General features: G+C 44.1%; 1 long non-coding RNA gene across 2 annotated transcripts in view; it reads right to left on the reverse strand.

Annotated features, from left to right (window-relative positions):
• Positions 1–23,525, reverse strand: part of LOC135445055 (uncharacterized) — a 198,079-nt gene that overhangs the window by 69,410 nt on the left and 105,144 nt on the right. The window contains exons 2-4 of one of the 2 annotated variants that reach the window (XR_010439447.1): positions 12,727–12,806; positions 10,908–10,998; positions 9,716–10,399 (exon numbers count right to left, since the gene is read on the reverse strand). This is a non-coding gene — a long non-coding RNA (uncharacterized LOC135445055). Of the gene's footprint in view, positions 1–9,715; positions 10,400–10,907; positions 10,999–12,726; positions 12,807–23,525 lie in introns of those variants that run through there. The other variant, XR_010439448.1, reaches the window with a different exon arrangement.

Genomic DNA, 23,525 nt, shown 5'->3' on the forward strand with positions numbered 1-23,525 from the left:
AGCAGACATACACAATCATTTGAAATTCTGTCTAATTAAAGTGTTAACTTTCTATAGAGAGCTGATGTTTGCTCAGAAGAGAGGTAAAGCCGTGATGTTTGCAGATATCATTTCAGTTGTATTGCTTCCAGGGAGTATTTTATTTGTACAAACCTAGAATCCTTCTCTACTCCATGTAAAAAATAGATTAGTCCCTTGATAGCCTTGAAAGTCATATCACTCACAAGAAAATTAATAATGCATTACAAAGTATATAAATTTTAAAAATTAGAGGAAGTAGGCTGTAATGGTCCGAGGACCACTGTCCATCCCTGTTCACATCCAGCTTTCCCAGAGAGTTTAACATCTTCCCCTCTGACAGCACAAGAAGGCAGGAGCACAATTATTTCTGACAACTCCCCACTAAGCCCCCGGTGTCCCTGGCCATCCCGGGATGCAGCAGAGCGGAGATACAGCTCCAAGACAAATGCTCAGAGAGATGGAGTGCCAAACCCCAGCTAACAGGACTGCCCCATTCAGCCCCATTTAGAGCAGAGGCTCCTCCTTTGAGGGTGCTGCAAGCATCCAGCAGGATTTGGGAATTTGCTGCACCATAATAATGAAGGAGCACTGAGCCTCAGCAGACTTTGGTACGTAGTATTTCTATGGCAAATGCTTCAACTCGTCAGTGGTTAAAGGGGGTTTTAAAGGAAAAAAAAGAGGAAATAGAAGAAAATGGACATTTGGAGGATAAATACATCATGCACTGAGGAAAGCAAAGCAGACAGGATGCTGCATGCAGCTCACCCTTTCAGCGAGGCTTGCTCTAGTAAGAGTAGGGAAAAAGAAGTGCTTGATGCTGGAAGCCATAGAACTGGTGGTTCGAACTGCGTAATTAAAGCATGCAACCCCTCCTTCCAAAAGTTTCCATGGCAAGTCTGCTAATGAAGTGGGCAGGGGACTCTGAGGAAGCACAAAGGAGGGAAAAAGAGCCCAGACCCTCTGTTGTGCTGGTGAGGTCCCCACCCTGATTTTGGTGTGGGGCACAGAGAGCCGCTGTGATCCTTGGAGGCACCAGAGGAGTTTCAGTCCATTTTTCAGTCACCACAAGGCTCAGCCCCCCCTGAGCCTTCAGCTCAGAGCCATATCCCTGAGGGTGACCTGGAAACTCATTTCCAGTGCCACTGTGGCAGGCTGCTGTGACACCAGCACTAAATAATACAGCCTTTGTCAGCAGCAGGAAGAATACAGCAATGCAAACCTGGCCATTTTCTTTTATCTTCCTAAAGTCCAAAGTGGGCACTGCTCCTTCTGGGTTTGGGGGTGCAGAGTGAAGGGGAGGAAAGCTTCCCACCTGCATCCTTTCCCAGACAGCAGCAAGCTCAATCAGGCTTCAGGTGCCACCTGAAGAGATCAGCGCTGCCAGCAGAGTCTCTGGGGGCGTCGAGACTCCCCACCTTATTTCTAAAACATACAGCAACACGGACATTTCCTTTGCAGCTGCTACAAATACTCTAAAAAATAACAGGGTCTGGCTTTTATATGACTGCCACACACACACACACACACACAAAAGAAACCCACTCTACCACATGTAATCACTCCCTCTGAGAAAACAAGTTGCTACGGGTTGTGCGGAGCTTCCTGAGCACTCGGGATAATGAGGGAACAGAATATATGCCATGGGAGTTCAAATCTGAGTTTACCAGCACAACACTACTCAAAAATTTTGAAATTCACTGCAAAATGCTACCTGGAGTTTTTGTGGCATCCAGAACAACCTTAACAATACCTTCTTAATCCCTCACCAAGAAAATAAAAGCAGCACAGATCAGAAATAAAAGGTCTGCAGCAACCTGCTGGTGCAACCTATATGGCTTTGCTCTTTTGTGCTGAATATTGGCTTTATGCACAACTTCAGCAGGCACACAGAGCTGGGAAAGCCAGAACAGAGAAATGCTGGGGGCTGCAGCCCTGTCCAGCAGCCAACAGGTCCCAGGTCCATGCAGGGGTGATGCCATAAAGGGATGGGGACAGCCCTGAAGGAAACCTGGTGGCATCCTGAAATTCCAGCCTCCTGTTTTGCACAAGGAAAGGAAAAACCCAGAGAGAAAACAGCTCTGGGTGGGTTGTGCTGAGATCCAGCAAAGGTGGGCAGCAAGAGCTGCTCTGGTTCTGGCCCACGTCCAGGGGAGCAGAGCACTCCTCTCCCTCAGTCCTCTGCATAGAGATGAAGCTAAGAATATTATGAACAGCTCTGAAAAGAAACAAAAAATCCAACAGTTTTAAAGCCAAATTGTGCATATAAAATAGAAATGAATAGAAATAATCACGAGTCAATCTATTGATTGATTCTAATATCAGAGAAGGATAGCTGTGATTTTAATACATTCCTTAAATATAAACATGCCTGTTTCTTTGCTCCTAAAAAGGTCTTATATTTTGTTTGTGTTCCTTCTAACTCGCTGTTCTTTGACTGTGCAGCACAATGTTGCAGTTAGAGCTGTCAAGCATCCTGGAGTCATAAGTATTTTTCAGACCCCTCATTAACAAACAAGCTTCCAATCTCAATATGTGTTATCAAAATGAGATCTTTTCTCAACAGTTGACAATTATGTATTATACAGTTACAAGTTTACAACTGGTGACACCATATTGTTAGATTTCAGTCCTGACTTTTAACAATGTGCTGCCTAATTACATTTTGTATTATATTCTGAATGTATAGGAGTATCTTATTTGTGGCCCCGCTTTATTCTGCAATTTGTTTCTCAATAAATGCAGAATAATAAAAGCCCAAATCCTACAGTGTGGAGTATTTTTATTGACCTGAGTGTTCTGCTAGTAAACACAACTTTGATGGTTTCATGAGTGAAAGTTTATTAGGCTGTGTTAGTTTTAAAATACAATTGCCAGGGGACTGCTGTTGAAATCATTTCTTGCAAGACAAACTCGGTTTTGGATGCTTCCCAGCCCAAGCACCACAAGGAAAGCAAAATGGCTATCCTGGACACATGACATTTCGCATTCATTCTTGCAGTGGCAAATGTTTAAACATTTTCATGCTGTCTGCCACTTACACAGAAAGAAAACAAAAAGCCAGCTGTGAAAGACCTGCTCCCTGTTTGGTGTCTTCAGGGCAATCCTCACAACTAAGTGGCCAGATACCCTCCTTAAAGGTTCACCCAATGAATAGACATCAAAACAGTGACTAGAGAGTCACAATCTATTGCCTTGAGTTGTGTCACGTTTCTAAATTAATTTCTTTTCGCTTAGTTTTATGAAGCCATCCCCAGACTTCATCTCTGAGAGTTACAGAATTAGGTCCAAATGGTCCTGCCCACCCTAAAATTCGTGATCCAGCCCAAGGAGAGTTAAGGGGCTCTTTTCCAGCATTACTGGAAAGGCCTCTCCTGAAAAGCCGCAACATCAGCCAACCACATGTTTCAGACCTGGCAGCACTTTTAGGGAAGTGCCACTTCCCAGGAGTCCTCTGGGGGAAACAGGGAGCAGGGACTTATTGCAGGGGAACACAATGGAGCTGTTTTGAAATACCCTCTGTTCCCCGAGCTGCCCAACAATAACCTGACCCCTGCCACCTTTTAGAAACAGCACCACGTGGAATTATTAACTTGCATTTTAAGCAGCCAGGATAAACCCTCCCCCCTGCCCCACAGAGCCATGAGGGCAGATGAACACCCAAGTTTTCAGCTCTTCTCTCTGCCACCACCAGAACCAGACTTGGGGTAGCAGGAGAGCCCCACAGGCTCAGGCAGGACCTCTCCTCCTCCCCCTTACCTTGGGGTGAGCCCTGGCTGCTGCAACACCTTTGCTAAAAGGTTCCCAGGTGTTCACAAGGCCCCTTGCAATAAGGTTTGGGAGATTGTTAGGAGAGCATCCGCTCGCAGAGGGGGAGCTCATCACCGAGGGAGGCAGGAGCAAGAGCTGTGCCATTCCCCTGCCCACACACCATATTGTCTTCCTCCAGCAAAGCTACTCCAGAGGCTTTCTCTGATGCCAAACAACACGAGCGAGAAGGGCAAAAAAAATAAAATAAAATAAAAACTACAGCCTCGTGAAAATGTCCTGTCTGTTCATTTCCACAAGCAATGGCGAGACATTCTCTAAAATCATACACATGTAAAAAGATCTAGAGGTTGCTGGTTAGTTTGTCATACATTTTTATAGGCTTTTCTGAATGGTTTTAGATTTGACATAGTAACTGACTGTTACTAGAAATAAACTGTAAGTCAATTCCATGCTTCCATAATTCACTGCCCAGGGTTGTTCAAAAAGATTTAGTGATACTTGTGATAGACAGCAAGCCTCTTGATGTTTTCATTTTCACTTAGTGCCTGTAATTCCTCAAACTTGCTGACCTCTACAGAACAGGACAGAAAAGGGCTCCAAAACTTCTTTGAAGGCACTCACTCACCAAAACATCTGAAACACTCTCATTTGGCTTCTTTTCTTTCCAGGGCACAAACAACAATATGGGAATAAAGCACTTGCTGTTGTTTTTAAGAAGGTGACTGTTGTTATTATCTCCATGACAGATCATGTGGTTTTAATAATTTATAATGGAAGAAGTTAACCCCCCTCACAAAACCAAAAATGTATTTTTGTGACTCAGAATGTCAGTCCTCCTGACAGCTGCATATTGATATTTCTCTGACCGAGTGCCTTCATTTTGAACTTTAACCTTTTTATAGACATTTTCCTCCTCTCTCCAAAAGTTAACAGATAAATTTTAAAAGCTCCAGGTCTGGATGTAAAGATGCACAAGCAGATGTGTGCGACCAGGAACGCTGGTGAAACAGGGCTAACAGACATTTGAACATCCAAATATTTAAGATACACTCACATTCCTGGTGATGGTGCATGAAACCCACGCAGGGGGCAGTGCACATTCCTGCTGGGGAAGCTGATGGCCATGAACTATTTAACTGTAACAGGAGGAAGAGGTAACAAGCAAAACTGCTGTTGCGGCTCCTCTTAATGCCGGGCTCCCGGGACAAAAGCACCTTGATAGTATCAGCACGGATCTGTCATTACGATTTAATTACCAACAACAGGCCACTGACATTTGAAACCGTTTATCAGATTCCGATCCCGAAGGTGGAGCGGAGGCCACCTCTCCTTGCCCAGAGGGTAATTCTTCCCTGGGCACAGAGCACCGTATGGCCAGCGCCGGGCTGGCACCGCACCTGGAAACACAAACACGGCCCCGGTTTCCCTGGCACGAGTGGAGCCCTTCCCAATGGTGCTGGGCACCACCGAGGGCTCCTCACCACCGCCATGCAGCAGATGGGAGCAGCCAGGATCCGTGCCTGAGCTGCGTTGTTTGGGCAAGAACCAAAGAACAAAGCGTGGCAGCCCGGCTTCCAGGACAGGGCATAGCAACAGGGAGAAACGGAGCGTTCTTGGGGGGTTTTTAAGCAACCTGGTGATTGTAACCTAACTGGGTGGAAGCACCTCCAGCAAAACCTGACCCTGAGCTGTTTGCAGTGGGGATCATTCTAAAAGTTAGAGGTTTTTCACAACAGAATGAACACAATTCAGCTCTATACCATGCATCCTGTGCAGCCCTCTGGAGCGAGGACTCACATAAATTATATCCCAAAAGTCCTTGTAGAAAAAACAAAACAAAAACAACCCCACACAGAAAATTACTTGGAACAAAAACAAGAAAGGAGAAATTAAAAAAGAATTCTAGGATTTGCAATTATATATTTCAATGCATTTATGCATCCGGTTATTTAACAAGGATTTGAAAAAATGCTAGGGAAAAAAACTTAAATTGGGAATTTACATGAACTTCAGCACCAGACAAATTATTCTCTTCTATTCCTTTTTTTCTGTGCATTAACTATTTAACATTATTTTATTTTTCCTCTTTTAGAAAAAGAGAGAAAGAAATTGCAGGCTTTGCACACCCAGCAGAGCCAGCAAAGATCTTTCACAACCTGTCTAGCAAGCCAGTGGCTCGCTGAAAATCAATCAACTAACAGAAACCAGCACTGCTGACTCACAGCCATTAGCCTTTGTTTGGGCATTTTCACATATTGTCTAAGCTTTACTTTTTGTCTACAAGGTTTACACCAAACACCTCCATCTCCTCAGACTCGGATGAACCTTGTGAGTCCCTTCCAACCCAGGATATTCCAGGACTCTCCCACACTCACTTGCAGAGGAACCCAGGAGAAAAGGTCAGTTGTGACTCAGAAGAAAAAGAGGGAAGGAATAAATTGCAAGAAGGTGCACTGGAAGAAAACTTTTAGCTGGAGTGCAGGAAAAGCCCCTACACACACAGACACATAAACACATTTTTTATTAATCAGGCCTTTAGTTTTAATTGCTTCTTACTATATAGGCCAATTAAGGATGAGTTGGCAGGATGAGGATCTTTCCCAGCTCATTTGAAGGTAGGAAAGGTGGAGTTTGCTTTGCTGGAGGCTCCACACGCTTGGCCAAAAAAATGTGAATTTCACTAAGCACCTCTAGTAAAAATCCTTGTTCTATATAGGTAGGAAAGAAAAAGCAGGAGACCCAAAAGCTTCCATTTGACCCCATCTCTCACTTCCAAATAAAATCAATTACAGCATCTCTACTTGTCTGAGCTCTCAGAGATAAATACCAATAAATACAGATTCAGAACTGCACCTAGAAAAGTCTTAGGTACACATGTCCTCCGAGAGCTCCCCTCCTTTTATCTGTGATTGATCCTCCTCACCTTCAGAGTGTGTCGAGGTCAGAGCTTAGTTAAGAATTCCTTTTAAAACATATTATAGGCACTTTTCAATATATGCTGTGCATTTTGCAATGCAATGGATGGTTACAGAATCACAGACCCAAAGCACATTAATTGTGCAAACAATCAGCCTAAGTGGTGAGTATGTAGAGCTTACAGATGTCCTATGGGTAAGGAAGTGTCTTCCAGATTCAAATACCATATTTTTTGTTGTGTTTTGGGGTTTTTTTTACAGCCACTTTAAGCATTTTCAAACAAACATAATTAGCAATGAGGACTGAAATGGGCTCGCAAACACTACACTGGAGTCTGACAGTGCCTTGTGGCATTGCTTGTGGCTGGATGTAGCAAAGTCCTGCACTCGAGGTAGCAGTGAAGGATTTTCCTGCAGGGAACAGCAATGGGTGTCAGCCTGCCCTGCTGCAGGTGAGGAGCTCCTGTGGCCCTGGTGCCCATGCCATAAATCCGTATTAATGGCAAACTATCAAACCAGATGGCAGCTAAGAGGTTAACCCAGAGCCAGGCTGGGCCAAAAGTGAGCACAAGCCCCAGCCCACACCATCCCTGTGAGATTTCTCAGCAAAAACCAACACTCTGCACAAGAGGAAAGGTTAAAAACTGCACACTCAAGCCAAATCGGAGTTTATCAAGCAAGAGGGCAGCACTGCCTTGGTGGGAATAAAGGGGTCTCACCCACTGGGAGGGATATTTTAATCTGAATTTTCCAGAAACTGAGAGTAAAAGATCTTCACAATCCCCTCCAGTCTCCATATCTGTTCATCTAAGAGTCTAAAGAGCTTCCAGCCTGATTTTCCAAAACATCTCTCCAGGTACAGAGCGTGGGTGGCACCTCCAGAGCAGGCCCCAGGTCTGATCCAGCCCCCCACTCTGCTGCTGCTGCACTCGCTTAGGAACGACAGAGAAAATGAAAACTTGATAAAGAAAATTAAAACCTGGCAAAAGTGAGCTCTGGAATCCTAAAACTTAAAAACAAAATTAAAAAAAAATTTGAAAAAAAGCTTCTAGCTCATGATAAACATTATAATGAAGCCTCTAATTTTCCTAATGAAAGTATTATCTATCGAGATAAAAGTAAAATGATTTATTAGATTTTCAAACATCACAGAAATAAAATAGTAAATCAGTCCAGGCAGTAATTATTCCATCTCAACTTGAAGCCATTAACTCTTTGCCTGCTGTAAAGACATCCTAACTACTCTTTTTAATTCCATAACCCTATGCTAAACAACAATTACTATTCACTTGAACAGGAGTTGAAATATTTTCTTCAAAATGAGCCTGAATTCATGAGAAGAGGAAGCCCAAGGACCCATCTGGGAGGGCTGAAATGCTTTTCAAAAAGAACCCCTGAAATTACAAACTTGTGAAACTCCAAGGAGGGCACCTGGTCACTGCCAGCTCTGCTCCTCATCTCTCCCACCTCTGTTCCCCTGCACTCATCTTGCTCTGGCAAAAATCAGCCTGCTGTGTTCACTGTGATTTTGAATGCTGCAGTTCTCCATCAGCTTCCCTCTCATTAAAGCACAGAATATACTGCTTGTTGCTACACAAAGTGTCCCCCCAGCCCACCCCCCTCACTAATGGCTCTTTTCATGATCTGCAGCAAGGATCATTTAATCTGCGAAGAATGGAAATTTCAGTGTTTGTATATCGTCAGTTATTACCTTTTATTCCTAAATTGTGTATTTGGAAGAGGAGGAAGGACTTAATGCCTTTATTTGCTGCGGAGCAAATGTTCAAGGATACTGCAGAAAGCAGTTTATCCCAGCATCATTTTAGATGCTGGAACTGGAAGGTGCTCCAAGTCCCTTGGCTGCCATCCCTTGGCATCTTGTGCAGCCTGGGGCACCCTTTGCCACTTCCCACCCTCTGCAACCCCAGTGCTTGGGGACAGAGGGGCATCACATCCACTTTTTCCATTTATTCTGATCACCCTTCCCTATGCCAGCAGCCCTGGAGGCACCTCAAAAGCCAGGCAAGCCCCCTTTGCTGCCCCTGCGTGCCCTTGGTGCTCCATAAAAGCAAACAAGGCAGCCATGGTGGAGTACAGATGCATACAAAAGGCACAAATAATAATAATTTTTAAAGTCTGCATGCAGTAGCATCTAAAGCTAACTGCATGTTAAGCAAGGAGATTGTAAAGTCCTCCTGAGTGCCTTAGGAAATTCAGGCACAAACAAAATCTGGGAGGCAGCCTAAGTGCTGCCCTCACAATATTTAAGCCAATGAATATAAGAAGAGGAATTGGAATATCAAAAATAATTACATGAAAATAACAGTGTTTATTTTCCCAAGAGCTTGCCCACCTGCAAGTTCTGGTTTTGCCAATGTAATCCTGCATTTGTCTGAGCAAACTGGCTGAGAGGGATTAGAGCAGGGCTCAGTGTGCTTGTGCCAGGGCTCAAATTCAGCCTGCAAGTTTCAGAGAGCCCTGAATTATTATGGGAATTAGTCAAGGGAGGAGCAGGAATTTAACCTAAATGCTCATCCTTTGGTGACTTTAAGTTACATTTAGTATCATTATTTTACATCAAGCTCCTGAAAATTATTTAATTTTTTTTTCCCTGTTTCATGCCAAGGTCTTAATCTTTACTGCACTGGCAGTGAGAACGTTTTAAAGAATCATTTCCCGAGACACATTTAATACATTTCCAGTAAATTGTACATAAACCTGTCCAGCTGGCTGGGTCATTTCATCAGTGACACACCCACTGAGTGCAGGATGCCACCTGAGATTTACCTCAATGCTTTCAAAACCACAGCGATGATGGGATAAAGCTTTGCTAATGTGTGAGTGCGATGGGGAATACACTGATAACTGCCCACCAGGGAGTACAAGGATCTTTTTTAGGTTTGTTATGGGAAAGATTACACAGCGGATTAGACAAAGGGGGTTGAAGATCAGCGCTGAAATTACACCGACTTTAGGAAAAGCAGCCTTAAAAAGCTGGCTGTTTATTTAAAACCACTTAAGAAACAGACGGTGAAGTTTATCAAGTGTTTCTGAGCTGTGTCCTGTACGGCTTTCAGGGACTGCTCCACATGCTCAGGAATACAAACAGAAGTTTTCACAGGATGAGGGTTCTGAGCAGGATCTGCCATCTCGGGGCAGAATACCAACAGCGACTGCCTCACAGTCAGCTCTGCTGAAATTACATCAATAAAGAATGTTCAAGATGAACATTTTTAATGGCTCCTCTTGTGAGTATATTTGCTGAATCCAAGCAGGGTGGGGTGGGGGGAAGAAAGAAAAGATCTTCTCATTGTTCACAAGCTATTTCTGATAAAGAGTGCAGAGGAGGCGCAGTGCTGAGGAAAGACATCCTGCTGAAGCCAACCTAAGGTGCACTCCTGATTTTAGGGAGAAATGCCTTGTTTATGGTACAAACACAGTCCTTTCCTGCAGGTACCTTACCAGCAACGCCACCAGCGGAGTATTAAGAGAGGCCATGGGCACCCCCATATGTCCCAATTTTGGAGCAGCACGGGGCTCCTGGCCAGTGCCAGCTGTGGCTGAGTGTCTGGTGTCACTAGCCCTGGTGTCACTAGCCCTGGTGTCACTGGAGCCCTCAGGGAGGACTCTGGTCACCAGTTATGTGTCCCCACCGTGCAGCTCCCAGAACCTGAGCCAGGCTGGCATCCTCGTCGCTGTTCATCACCGCCGTTTAAGTGAATTTAATAAAATTATTTTTCTAAACTGTTTTAGATGCCATATCTATAATCCATAAAATTTATTGTACCTTTATGTAGAATTATACTGGAGTTGAATATATAAATCAATTTATAAGGTCTAATGACATACAAACGCTTAAAAACTAAAGGCGATGTAGTAAATTCAAATTACCATTACAAATGTAAGCTTTGTAGTCAGTGTGTGACCCGCTAAGGATTATATTTAACTCCCCTGAGAGTGGTTTATCATAAAACTTTATACTTTTATTACAGTGAATTATTAACTCCTCCATGATGTGAGTCATTCCATGCTCTGACTATAGCTTTTTTAATGACACTATAATAGACATCTTGCTAATAGCAGTAGGATTGCTACCTCTGAGGTTAGAAAAAATAGAAAAGCCAAAAAAAAAGAAGTGAAAATAAAAGATACTTGCAACAAATACATGAAAACGCATTTCCCAAGAGAGTAAAAAATAAGTACCTGTAAGAAGTTCCATCCAAGGCTGCACTGCAGAGAGGTCATGACAATCTTCTGGCCACGTGGAAAAGCAATGAGCTGAAAAGGCTGGTATCTGAAATAACCAAAATGTTTTGCCATTAATAATGATTTTTTTTTTTTTTAATGTGGAGAAGTATTCTTTTTCCTACTCATGTTCCAGTTCAATCAAGCAACTTTAAGGTATCTTTATACAAACTACTTGACAATCATTCCTTCTTTCCCAGGAAATTTCCATAGACTTATCCCAATCAACATTTGCACCATCCCCAGTGATCTGCAGTTTAATATCAGTATTTCCAGACCCTCCCTTGGCTGGAATGGGCCCAAAATCCTGGGAGATTCTTGGGCTCAATGACAGGACAATCCAGGCCCATGAAAATTCCAGGGTTCACTTCATTATCAGAAAAGCAAATCCTAGAGAGGTGTTTCACTTCACTTCTTTCTTTTGTGTTTTATTTCAAATTTCAAAACAGGTCTGCCCAGCCAGGAAATGTCACCCTTCTAGATGAATTTCTCTCTCTAAAAACCAAGCTCTGCTCCAGTTACATTGACAACAAAATTGACTGGATTTAAAATAAAGCTAGCCCATTTTTGACCAGATTTCCACATTTTTCAAGCACAAAGGATTTTCCATATGTTTGAATATGATTTTAAAATGACATGCACACATTTTTCCATAAGAGAATTCTACCAAAAAGTGACTAACTACAATCTGAAGCGTGCCAAGTTGTGTGGCATTACACAAAAATGAACCTGTGGGTATTTTTAAATGATCCTCACAAAAGGAAAAAAATAAAAATAGAAAATTCTCAGTTCTCGTATATTCAAGGTTTTTTGAATGCTTGTGTTTACTAAAGCAGTAAAAAACAAAAATCAAGGAGACAGCTTCCTATTTCCTCATGACGCTCATTAATCCATTTATAGTGCTCCTTTGCTAGCAAGGTGACCACAGAGCTGCTGAAAAACAGCAGGAAAATTAAAACTGGCAAAGAGAGGTCAAGCCTACCTGCACAGCAAAAAACCCCAACAGAATAGCCTGAAATAGTGGTAATGTAGTACAATACAGAATTTTTTCTCGCTGAAAATTCAGGAGCTACTCAGAGCTATCTATATGATCATCTCCTATTTAATAAATTTATTTGTAGCTGCTGCTTTTAAATGATTGCAATTTTTCTCTTTTGGACAGAGGCAGTGCTTACCACTGTGCACTTAAGGAACACTAAAAGGACCTTGCATAAGGATTTTCAGCTGTGCAAAACTTTGTGGGGAGAACAACCTGCAGAAAATTCAGTCCTACCACAAAAGTTTGCCTAATTTATCTGGTTTTTCCTTGAAAACAACTTTCATTTTCAGCCTTGCCATGGCTGCAGGGAGGACTTTCAGGGCAGAAGGCCTAGAGCTACAAATCTTCTTGCTTTAAGTGGAGTTGAGGATGTTTATTTGAGGAAACTATTGAGGTTCCTAAACCCACAAAGGATTATAGAGACAACAACTCTTGTCATGATGAATTCACACCTACCTCTGCTTGTGTTCTTGGGAAAAACCTGATGTTCAGACCTAAGCAAAAGGATTGCATTGCTGCACAGATCTAGAAGAGGTTTACCAAAATTCTGTGCTTTAAAAGAATTGCTTTCTGCTTTCTCAGAAAGCTCAGCTCCAGCTCTACAGCAGCAAGAACAGGCTGCACCCTTTGTAACAGCGCACATGTCCCTCTTCCTGCATTGATCTTCCCACCACCCAATGAGAAATTTCTCTAAGCCTGGTGATAATTAAGAAAAAACAAACCAACCAACCAACCAACCCTCTGCTCAGTGCCACTCCAGCAGGAATTTCTGGTCCAGGACTGAAATAAAGGGAAATGATGCCACGTGCAAAGTCAGCCTGTGGAAAAGCAAAGAGTGTGCTGTTGTGACACCATGAAGAACTCTCTTTACACAGGTTTTATGGGGCAGTTTAGTGCCCTGCTCCTGTTTGGGCCTTTTGTATCTCCAGTCTCTCTTTGTCAGCGTTTACTTATTTAACTATAAAGTTTCCTGTTGAGGCTGAGGTTTGTTTACAAGTGGTTCTCAGCCCAAAAAGCAATTAAATGTTTCATTTACTAAAGCTGAGTAATGTTGCAAGGGTCAGCCCGCCGTGAGAGCAGAGCAAAGCCGGGTGGCCACAGTGGATGTCACAGAGCGTGCCCACCCTTTCAGAGGCACAAGAATTGTCCATTTCCTGGAGGCTGCCCGGCTGAGGGCAGGTCCTGTTTGCTCACCATAAAACCTGCTCGTTAACCTGCTCACCAGCGAGTTCACTGACCCCAGCCCAGTCCTGAGCACCTCACCTGACAAACCCGTTTGCCTTCAAGGTGAGGGGGAAATGCACACAAAGAAAAGAATTGTTTGGTTTTTGTTTTTTTAATTTTAATGGCACTGCACATTACTGAGCAAATTGCCAACTTTGTGCTTTACCAGACATGGGCACAGCAACTTGATCAAGGTCCAAAATTTCTTTCCTAAAGTCTAACTCTGAACCCTTGCTTTGGTGAATTTTGATTCTCAGCTCAAATGCTGCTCCTCAGTAACTGCTGCTACTTTTCTTTTTTTTTTTTTTTTCATATTTTTGACATCTGAACGTCCTTGTATCTGAGAAGGAGATGGAGATGAAAGAAAAAAAATTGAGAAGTGCAGTGAGTGATTTCACATTCAAATAAAAGAGGTGCTGTACTTCAGGAAGTTATAAGCACCTGCAAACAGGAGTTTATAATGAAAATGCCTTTTCAACCATAACTATAGCATTGTAGCAGTAATGCTATAATACAATAAACTATCCTATTAAATCTTAAGAGTTAGATTTAATAAGACAGTGGTTGTATATTAAATAAATGCCAAATTATTATTAAAAAATGCTTTTATTGAGGTTTAACAATTCTGTCTTATACTTGCTGCCTTATTACCCCCAAATAAAATGCATGTACAAGAACATGTATTTAAACCATTGCATAAAGCACACACAAAAAGAAAGTTACAAATAGATTATTCAATCTGGAAGGAACCCAGTCTTTGAAAGTAAAGTTCACAGGTTTGGGTTAACAGGAACAAAACAATAGTTTAGGTGACAGAAATTTCGTGGTGCAACCATAGCAAAATCCTTGAGGATATTTGAGTCTGGGGGATTTTGGTTTGTTTAGTTATTTGGATTCAGGTTTGTAAATTCAAGTTAAGCCAAGGTGGCTCAGAAAAGAGATTAACCTCAAGCTCTATTTCTGGCCAACAAGAGATGGAGGAAATGTTGCAGCAGGCAAGCAAAAATGCATTGTTGACAAATGACTCCATTTATAGTCCAGATTTCGGACACCTTGTCCTTAGTCACCAGTGACATCTAATTTGTCCCTAAAAAAACTAGCCCTTACATCTTTGTTACTTTAGGCTTTAGGTTAAGACATGTGGATGTCCCTCATAAATCTGATCTCCTATAGGGCCTGTCTCCTTCCAGTAGCTTCCCAGTTGAGGGAAAAAAAAACAACAAAAAAACCCAAACCCCACCACTACCCATTCTTTTCCTTCCTGTTCCGAAGACCTCATCAAGAATAAAGAAATTGTCCTAAATTTAGACATGTTAATCCCACGGTGTTTGTGTGAAATAGGTTAGTCAGCCTGAGAACAAAAGGGAGGGAGCAGAAAGCTATAAAAAGCAAATGAAGGAGAGAAAAAAATATATCTACTGTACTTCACTAGCCAGAATCACTGTGGGTATACACCATACAGGGACATCCGTCAGCACCAATCAATATGTGTGGTGTTAGTCATGGATGATAAATTTGAAAGGGATTATAACTGTAAACAGTGATCAATAGAGACTTGCTGGAGGAGACAGAGAGGAAAAAACAACCTTAAAATGTTACACGGTTAATAAAGTAAGGGGTCAGTCTTAAACAAAACTCCAGTGAGACCCACTTATTTCAGAGCTGTTTCTACAAGGAGGGGGGGAAAAAAGCCCTACCTATTTTCATAAAGCAATTGCTACTAAAAGGGCACATTATTAATTTACAGCATATTCGCTGATCCCTCTGTTTGGAAGTCACATCCTCCATTAATGTTTGGTTGGAGATGTTTTGCTGGATCCAAGCTGGCATCCCCCAGACCCCCAGAGAGAAGCTTGCTCTCCTCTCCTTGCTCTGCCCCCCTCTCCTTCCCCCCGCCTTCCCTACCACTGACTTCACTATGGGCACATGAGTGATCAGAGCATTCACAACGGTGACATTCCCCTCCGCAAACAAATTCATCCAGGGCTTCAAGTAAAAAATGCAGAGAGCCTGTGCTGTTCACCCACAGATGAATGGAACTATCCGTCTTGTCACCAGGGGTCGTAGCAAGAGGTTACTGCCAGTATATACCTTGGCTTCTGTGCTGACGTTTGCAAGCAGCTCCCTTGCAAAAAATAAAATAAAATAAAATAAAAAATCCTGCCATATCAAGCACTTATCCAGTCCCTCTAGAACCCTTCTCAGATCATGTCTTTCCACACCTTTGGAGTCACAGCTCCAGGCTTGACATATATATTTTTTTTCTGCTGACCTTTTAGCGTCCTTTCTGCCACAGTGTGTAAACCATAAGCTGATATATGAAGGCAATTTTTAGTGGTGCCACTTGTATCTGAGTGATTGCACACGCTTTACGTTTCTGGCCTGCCACCCTTCCACCTTTTGAAGATCTCTCTATTTCTTTTAAAGGAACTGCAACAGAGGTGAAAAGAAGTTTAACTGCTTCAAGACTTTGATGGCCCAAGAGCACCTGTTTTGGGTTTTCAAGAAGATACGCTGCAGATTGGCTGACCAGTGCTTATGCTCAAGCACTAAATCTTTCCTGCCTTGCATATAGACCTGCAGGGGTTGAGGGAGGGGAGAGGAAAGGCTGTGTAAAGCATTTTCCCAAATTTAAGCTGGCAGAGATCAGTGATCACAGCAGGGCAGCTTTGCAAATATGTTACCAATAAGCGCCAAAGATCTGGAGCTGCAGCCGCAGGGACCGCAGCTTACGGGGCAGGGGCCTCTGAAGATTTTCCTCATGGGAGCAGGGGGATTCCAGATCTTCCTCTGGGAAGATTTGCAGCAGATGGCTGCACAGAGCCATTTTTTTGTTGCCTCTCTGCCTCTCCCTATCCCGGTCACAGAGCTGGCGGCGAATCGCTCAGGAGGACACAAACAACAAGGTGGCATCAGCCATTCCTTAAACAAAACTCCAGTGAGACCCACTTATTTCAGAGCTGTTTCTACAAGGAGGGGGGAAAAAAGCCCTACCTATGTTCATAAAGCAATTGCTACTAAAAGGGCACATTATTAATTTACAGCATATTTGCTGATCCCTCCGTTTGGAAGTCAGATCCTCCACTGATGTTTGGTTGGAGATGTTTTGCTGGATTTGCAGCACACCGCAGCGGTAAAACCCCACACAGCCACAGGGACACAACACAGAGACATTATAACACTGCAGCACTTCCTAACTCACTGGGTAACTCAAAAAGCACAAGCAATGGAGTAGCAAGACAAAGAGGATCACCTTGAGGCCAAGATGACCCTCTCCAGGATCAGCACCGCCTCCCCTCAGGTCACAGAGGTACCACCTTGCAAATGTGGAACCCCAAAACCACACAGAATCCTAAAATAGGGTCACCATCTCCAGTGAAAGGATGGATGTGCTTCACAGCCTGCAGAGTCCTTGTCACCAGCTACAGCCGCATGAACACGGGAGCTGACTGCAGCTACTGTGAACTTCTTTGATCCCAAATCAACAGCAGAACTAAGAAAAGTCCATTTTTTATCCTCACATCTCCTGTTCAAGAAATGGTTACCAGGTGGGAGAAGGAATAAGCAGCTGATCTGCCAAGGAATGATTGCAGAAAAAGAATTTGGGAAGTCTAAGGAAAAGTGTAGCTCAGGAGAAATGATGGAGATTTGGAGAAGAGATTGAGATGGTACCATCAAAGGGGTATTGAGACACAGAGGAGCAGGAGTAAAGAAAGTGGAAAGAGTGAGTTAGTAAGAAGAGGAGAATCCACAGGGTGAAAAAAACCAAAAGCCTGAAAATTGTTATGAGGGAGCAATTCCAACAGATCCAACCCAGAGCCCTGTTTGAATCACCTGAACACACTATGCCTATAAAGCAGGGAGGACTGGGTGCAGGAGGAAGATACAGAGTAAATGCCAAAAATCTATTACTTTTTAGCAGCAGAAGCAGAGGACCACATGGCTGCCTCCAAGTGGGGATGGGAGGTTTCCAACCTAGCAAGTTGCAGCGTAGTTGCCATGGGCACAATTTGTGCTCAAGCTGTGCGCAGGGGCCAGGATTTGGCTTGGAGCCCCTGGGTTAAACATTACCTTTACAAGGCTGTGCGGTGCCTTTCCTGGGCAGGGGGGTGAGGCAACAAAATTCCAGGGGACTGCCTGATTGGTCACCAGCAGAGACCCCCTGAGCAGTCGTGTGGCACATGTCACACGTGTTACACACACCAGAGTAAGGAAGGGAAGGGAAAGCACCAGAGAACCAACAAAAAGCTTTGACTCTGTCCGCCTTGGGCCTGATCCAAAGCGTGCTTTCATCACACAGTCATTGATTTAAGAGTCGGAATGAGCCCTTTCTTCCAATGGGAGCTGGATTCCCAGCTGCCCTTTTCTCAAATGCTGGCCTGGGCATAAAGGGAGTATAAGTAATTTTCATTTCAAAGAGGGCTGCAATTGTCCTGTATTTTAATGCTGGACACTACAGTAGCCTCCTCTGCGTGACACAGGGAAACATCACCCAGCCCACCTCACCTCCAAGGGCCCTTCCTCCCCCTCCAAGGCATCCCGGGCACAGCCCAGGTTAGCACAGGGGCAAAGCCCTGGGGGCCAGGCAGGCACAAAGCTGCGGCTCCTCTGGAAGGCTGTAGACTCGCACTAGTGGTCTAGTGACCCTGATGATATTGATGACAATTAGTAGACAGAGATTAAAATGGAAATGAGGGAAGGATTCGTCTGTCACTTTATCCATCAGCTGTAGCTTGCCCCAGGCAACAGACACACACTGGGCTTTTTGTTTTGTTGTTATTCCCTTGTTCAGCTCAGTTGGTTTCAGCGGTTTGCTTAGTTATTACTAATCTTTTCTTAAAACTGCTATAAAAAGGGGTTTTTGTCAAATATCCACCACTCACAACTCACAGCACTGAGCGTGCAAACCATCCCTGGATGTGTCTGCTCTTGCTGCCTGCTTGATGCTGGGGATGTTGAAGAGCTCCACTTCCTTCTGCCTATTTCAGTAGTTTCTGTTTCTTTTGTTATTTTAATACCTGGGAATGCAATTGAACTGCTGGCTAGAGCTGAAAGGTCTCTGTTTCACTACAGCCAAGGCAATGGCAGTGCTAAGTTATTGTATGGCTGTGACTTTTCAGGCTGGGTGTCAGTGCAATGTGTCCCCTCTGAGAAACCTGTCCCATCCACCCTTCTTCTCCCAAGACTGTAAATAGCCATTTCCTGAGATTGGAAGACACATCCCCTCAACTTTTCCTAAGATTACGACTTCTATATTCATCTTGAAGGACTCAGGGAGGTTTTGTTTAATGTCGTAACTTGGGAGAGAGAGAATTCTTGTGCAGCTGGTATAAAATTCTAGCCCACAATTACCAGACCATTTTGGTTCAGTAGTCCACCCAGAAGGAAAAAAACAAATGAAATGTCATTAAAACATGCTCCTGAAACTCTTCCATGGTCTGCAACATGGACCTGTCCTCATGGCACCAACACTTCCCTCCTGCTTTCTTGTTCTCTCTTGTATCTCCCCTACCAGAATATATCTCTAGGATGCAACTTTGCAACTTTTATTAACAACACTCCATTCCAGTATTGTGCATACCCCACATGTGATAAATAACGAGCAACAACACAGATAGAGAGCCACCCTCCCCCTGAAGAAAAAGCAGATTCAGTATTCATAAAGTATTAGAGAGCAGGCTCACATCTGCCACGGTCTTTTCATGGCTTCTGCTGTCACCAGCTCTGCTGATTTGCTCCCGGGAAAAGCCTGGGCACAGACATGGCAGGAGCCAGGGGGCAGAGCTCAAGTCCTCCCCTCCCCACACAGACACACACTCCAGGCTCCCGTGGGACAGAGGCAAAAAAATAGGAAAGATGCCTCTGCTGCCATCGGGGCCCTGGCACAGAGAGAGCTCCTTCCACTTAGCACGGGCAGAGCAATTAAGGGCTCACCCCTTAAGCTTAAAAAGTCCTCGCGGTGGTCCTGATCCTACAAGGAGTGGATGAACGGTTGTCATTCACACAGTTTCACTGCAGATCTTAAAAGAAAGGGTTGGAAATCTGTGATTTCCCAATGGGAATGCAATCACTGCTATAGGCTGAAATCTTGCTGGAAAGAGAGGGGCAAGGCAGCAGGTATTCTGCAGCACCACCAGAGGAGTAGGGAAAGATTTCTACCTCCATCCACACATTTCCCAGTTGGGACTAAACCTGAACAACCTGATTTATTACACCTGCTTTTCACGTGGTTAGCTGCAAATGTTTCTCAGGTTTCTACTGCTGTTGATGGACTACTGACTAATCAAAAAGTCAGGAGTGCAAATTTGCAGTACTGGCTGCTAGCCAGTTTGCCCATAAAAGGTTTCCAAATGGTCACTGAGCCCTTAACCCTGATGAAAACAGCAACAAAGACGCTGCCCCAAGCTCCTGCTCCTGCCACAGCCTCCCTCTGGCTTTGTTGCATGCAAACATCATTGGGTTGCTTTTTTATTTTTTTCCAAAAAAAAGAGTACAATTCCAGAACATGCAGCAGAGAGGCCTTTCTACTCATTAAAAGCTACATGTGGGTGTGAATTATTTTATATCCTCCTCGGAAATTATCAGACCACCTCAGAAAATGATTAGTTTTCGCATAAGGTGCCAGATCCTCTGGTCCATTTAGGCTGCTTTATGCCACTTTGATGGCTCAGCTCAGCCCTAAATAAAACAGGCTTAATTATCCTTAGGATTTCTCCTGCCTTGGGAAATCTCCAGGTAATGTGGAAATGCCACAGGGACTCCTACACCACCACAGCTATTAGCGGCGGCGAGCAGTGGCGGGGAATATCCCCACGCCCCATTGATTTCCTGCTGCCGTGGCTGTGGGCATCTGGCACACATGAGGGCCACCCTCGGGCTAACACTGTTTGTGCCAAGGAAAAGAGCCTGAGAGTGGGACAGCCCCAGGACCACTGCTTGAAAATAACCTTGTGAGGCTGAGCCTAAATCAAACATGAAACACTTACGGCTTGGTGGGAATGCCGCACTCCGAAAGTCCATGGCTCACAGGAGAAAAGGGGCTCATGGCTTTGGGAAATGTCTCCTCTAGTTTTGCAAAGCCCTCACTCTTGCAGGAATACAAGGGACATGGAGATGTCCTCAGCCTTAGAGTAAGCATCTCTTCTCAGAAAAAGAGCCATGCCTGCCACTGTCACCCTGAGCAGTCCCACTCCAAAGGGACGCCAAGCCCAGGCCAGACAGTGGGGGTTCCTCTGCAGACACAGCAGACAAAACCAGGGTCTTTCAGGGCAAATTTCTGCTCGTTCTAAAGAAGATGCCTAGATGTAAAACCTCTAGGTTTTACCATCACACACAGAAGTGGGTGTGATGAATTGACCAGCTCACAGCTCACTCATGTATCCTCCTGGTATTTGGGGTGGGTTTGCAGGTCTGTCACCTGTATACTTGACAAAGACACAGAAAGAGAGGGGATGGACCTACAATGGGGCACTGAACACAGCACAAAATGGGGCCACTTCTCCTTGGCAGAAACCCACAGTCTCTTCCCACCACATACCCCAGGCAGTTCACTTCCATCACAAAGCCAAGACAGGGTTATTTGGGAGCTCACGTTTCACTCGCCTTTGTCTGTCTGCCTTCCTGAATCTGCAAACATCACTGTCGTAGAGCAGATCTGTGTCACATTCAGAAAGCCAGAATTTCTGCATCATGCTTAAAGGAAAGCTGAGATTTTGACAAAACTGATGGGCAAGCTCCCCTCACACTAGAGAAAGTTTCTTATGCACCACGGGCGAGTGGGCGAGGGAATTTGTTGAGACCTGTCGTAGCACCAACAAGAACTAAAAAATCTTGCAGCAGCTACTGCCATCTGAGCCTGTCAAATTCCACTGCAAACAATATGTCACTCTGCTGGGGAGGCGGCGAACAATCTGAGGGTGAGAAAAAGGGACGTCTGAAGTATCCAAAAAACTCACTCCAAAGGTTTTTAAAAAGAAGAGAGCCCATCCACGCACACACGCGGTGCCTCTGGCCAACAGGCATTGGCTGGAGGGCTGCAGCTTCCATGTTTGCGCCAGCTTTTAAAGTGTTCCCCAAACCCCTTGGTTCCAGTAGGATAATGTCAGTTCTGGCACATCTTTCTTAAATTCATGGCCAGAGAGCACAAATGCCAATGGAGTGGGCAGGCTGCAAAGGCTGTCTACCTTCCTGCCAAAGTGCAGGATCCCTAAAAGGGCCAGGCCTTTTTTTCACAAAACACTGTTTTAACCAGGCTCTGAACTGTACACTGGCAGAGATAATACCATTTGCTTTGCTCCCTCTGGGGCATTTGGGGAGTTTGGAAACAGCTGGAAAGAACAGGGAGGAATGGGAACATCAGAGCATCAGCCAAGGGCCCCATGCTCCAGGGGCATTTTCCTCTTCTTTCAAGCTCTTTCTCCCTGAGAGCTGCATGTGTTGTCTTCCACAGTTCTTTGCTTCCCCACCATATGCAGTATTCCCTGCAAGTAAACCTCCTCCTCTGGAGGTACCCAGGAATGATGCCAAGAGGAGAGCAGGGAAGCCCCCTTGCACTGGCCTCTCACCAAGGGATTATTAGCCACCAGGATTGTCAAAGGTTTTCCCACTCTTTCCAGGCTGAGTGTCAATGGTTTTCCATTAACTGGGTTTTAATATCCCAATGCTTTTTACTGCATCAGAGCCTTGCAAAAGATACCATGGTAAAGGATATCTTTTGGAACATATTCCCAAGAAACACAAAGCTGACAGTTCCCATCTGCTTTACGAATTGGCCCTTCCAGCAAAGGAAAATCCACAGGCAAGGGAATACGGCTTCTGACTTAAGTGCAGTGCTCTATATAAAATTTAGGGGGAGGAGGGTGATATCCCTCCCGTGATATCTGTTAACATTGTCTCTAGGAAGGAAGAGGCAAGCAACACAATCATACAACAGCTTTGCCACAGAGAGAGAAATATCCTGGAAAACATGTGTTGAATTAAAACCTGAAAGTCTAAGAAGAAAACAGAAAATTAGAAACCTGTGTCCATTGAAAAACAGACTAGAAACAAAACAGATCAACAACTCACAGAGCAAAACAGCATACAAATTGGAACAATCAATATGAATAACAAGAAAACCAAAGCTGAGGATCAAAACCTAAAGCACACTTGCTAAGTCTGAAATAACCACATTTCTCCCTGAAATGCAAGGCCAAAGCTGCTTCTTAGGGACAAATCATTGATGTTAATTACCTGCCCAGGTTTGGAGAGTGAAAGCAGAAACCTCAAATTCTTTCAAGGGAGACAGAGAGTGGAAAAGGACATCTTTTCTTCAGTGTGCCAAAGCAAGGGCTTTTCTTCTCCCCCCTCCCTGCCCCCCAGCAATTGTTTCATACCCATAAATATAGTGAAAACCAACTCCCAGCTCCCCAGCAAAATACTCAAGCTGTAGTACTGACTTCTCAGAATAAACTCACTTAAAAATTACACATTTGAAAATTATAAGAAATCTCCTGAAAACATGCAGCTAATGAAACCAAAGCTTTTGTTATGAACACTGTGTGTCTGAGCAGACCAGACCTTCCTAGCCTGTAACAAGATTCCCAATTTCTCCGACAAGTACAAAACCACCTTCTGTGTCGCCTATTTTAGTCGCAGGAGCACCTCTCCTCCCTTGTCAGGTACCATCTCACAGCCCCGTGGAGTCTTGTTAACTTTCTACCTTTTGTGCTTCTCACTGTTCAAAGATTTCTAAAAACTGCACACAAGAAAGAATTGCAGAGAAACTTGTCAAGGCCGGTCGGTCTAAAGCTGGACCTATCAACCGTGATTTGCTTTAGGAACAAACACAAGCAATAGCCTCTTGCCCCTTTTCTCTGACTGTCAGCAAAGAAAGGGGAATCTCTGAAAACGATCTAAACCCCATTTTCCCAAGCACCAGTTAGCCCAAGAACAACTACATTGAACCTTCAATTTAAAATCCCCAAAATTGCCATATTTTTCCTTGTTTCATATAAATCTCATTTGTCCAGATATATTTCAGGTTTTCACAAGTTGATTGAGGTATGGTTTAAAAGAAATATGATCCCCTGCCTTTTCAGAGGGATGGATATTTTTATACCGAGATCTATTTCCCGCAGCACGGGTGCAAACACAATCATCACCTCCAAAGGGAAAGCAACGTGCCCTGGAGAGGAGGAGAGGAGTGCACCCGGCTTCACAGCATCTGTGAGCAGCACCCTGAGAATAAAGGCGGGTTTGCCCCCCGGGAGTTCCTCAGCCAGTGGCTGCGTGCCTCTGGCTGCAGGAGGAACGCCCTCAGCAAAGGGATCGCT

The sequence above is a fragment of the Zonotrichia leucophrys genome, chromosome 3 (assembly GCF_028769735.1).
Source record: "Zonotrichia leucophrys gambelii isolate GWCS_2022_RI chromosome 3, RI_Zleu_2.0, whole genome shotgun sequence".
NCBI classification, from domain to species: Eukaryota; Metazoa; Chordata; class Aves; order Passeriformes; family Passerellidae; genus Zonotrichia; species Zonotrichia leucophrys.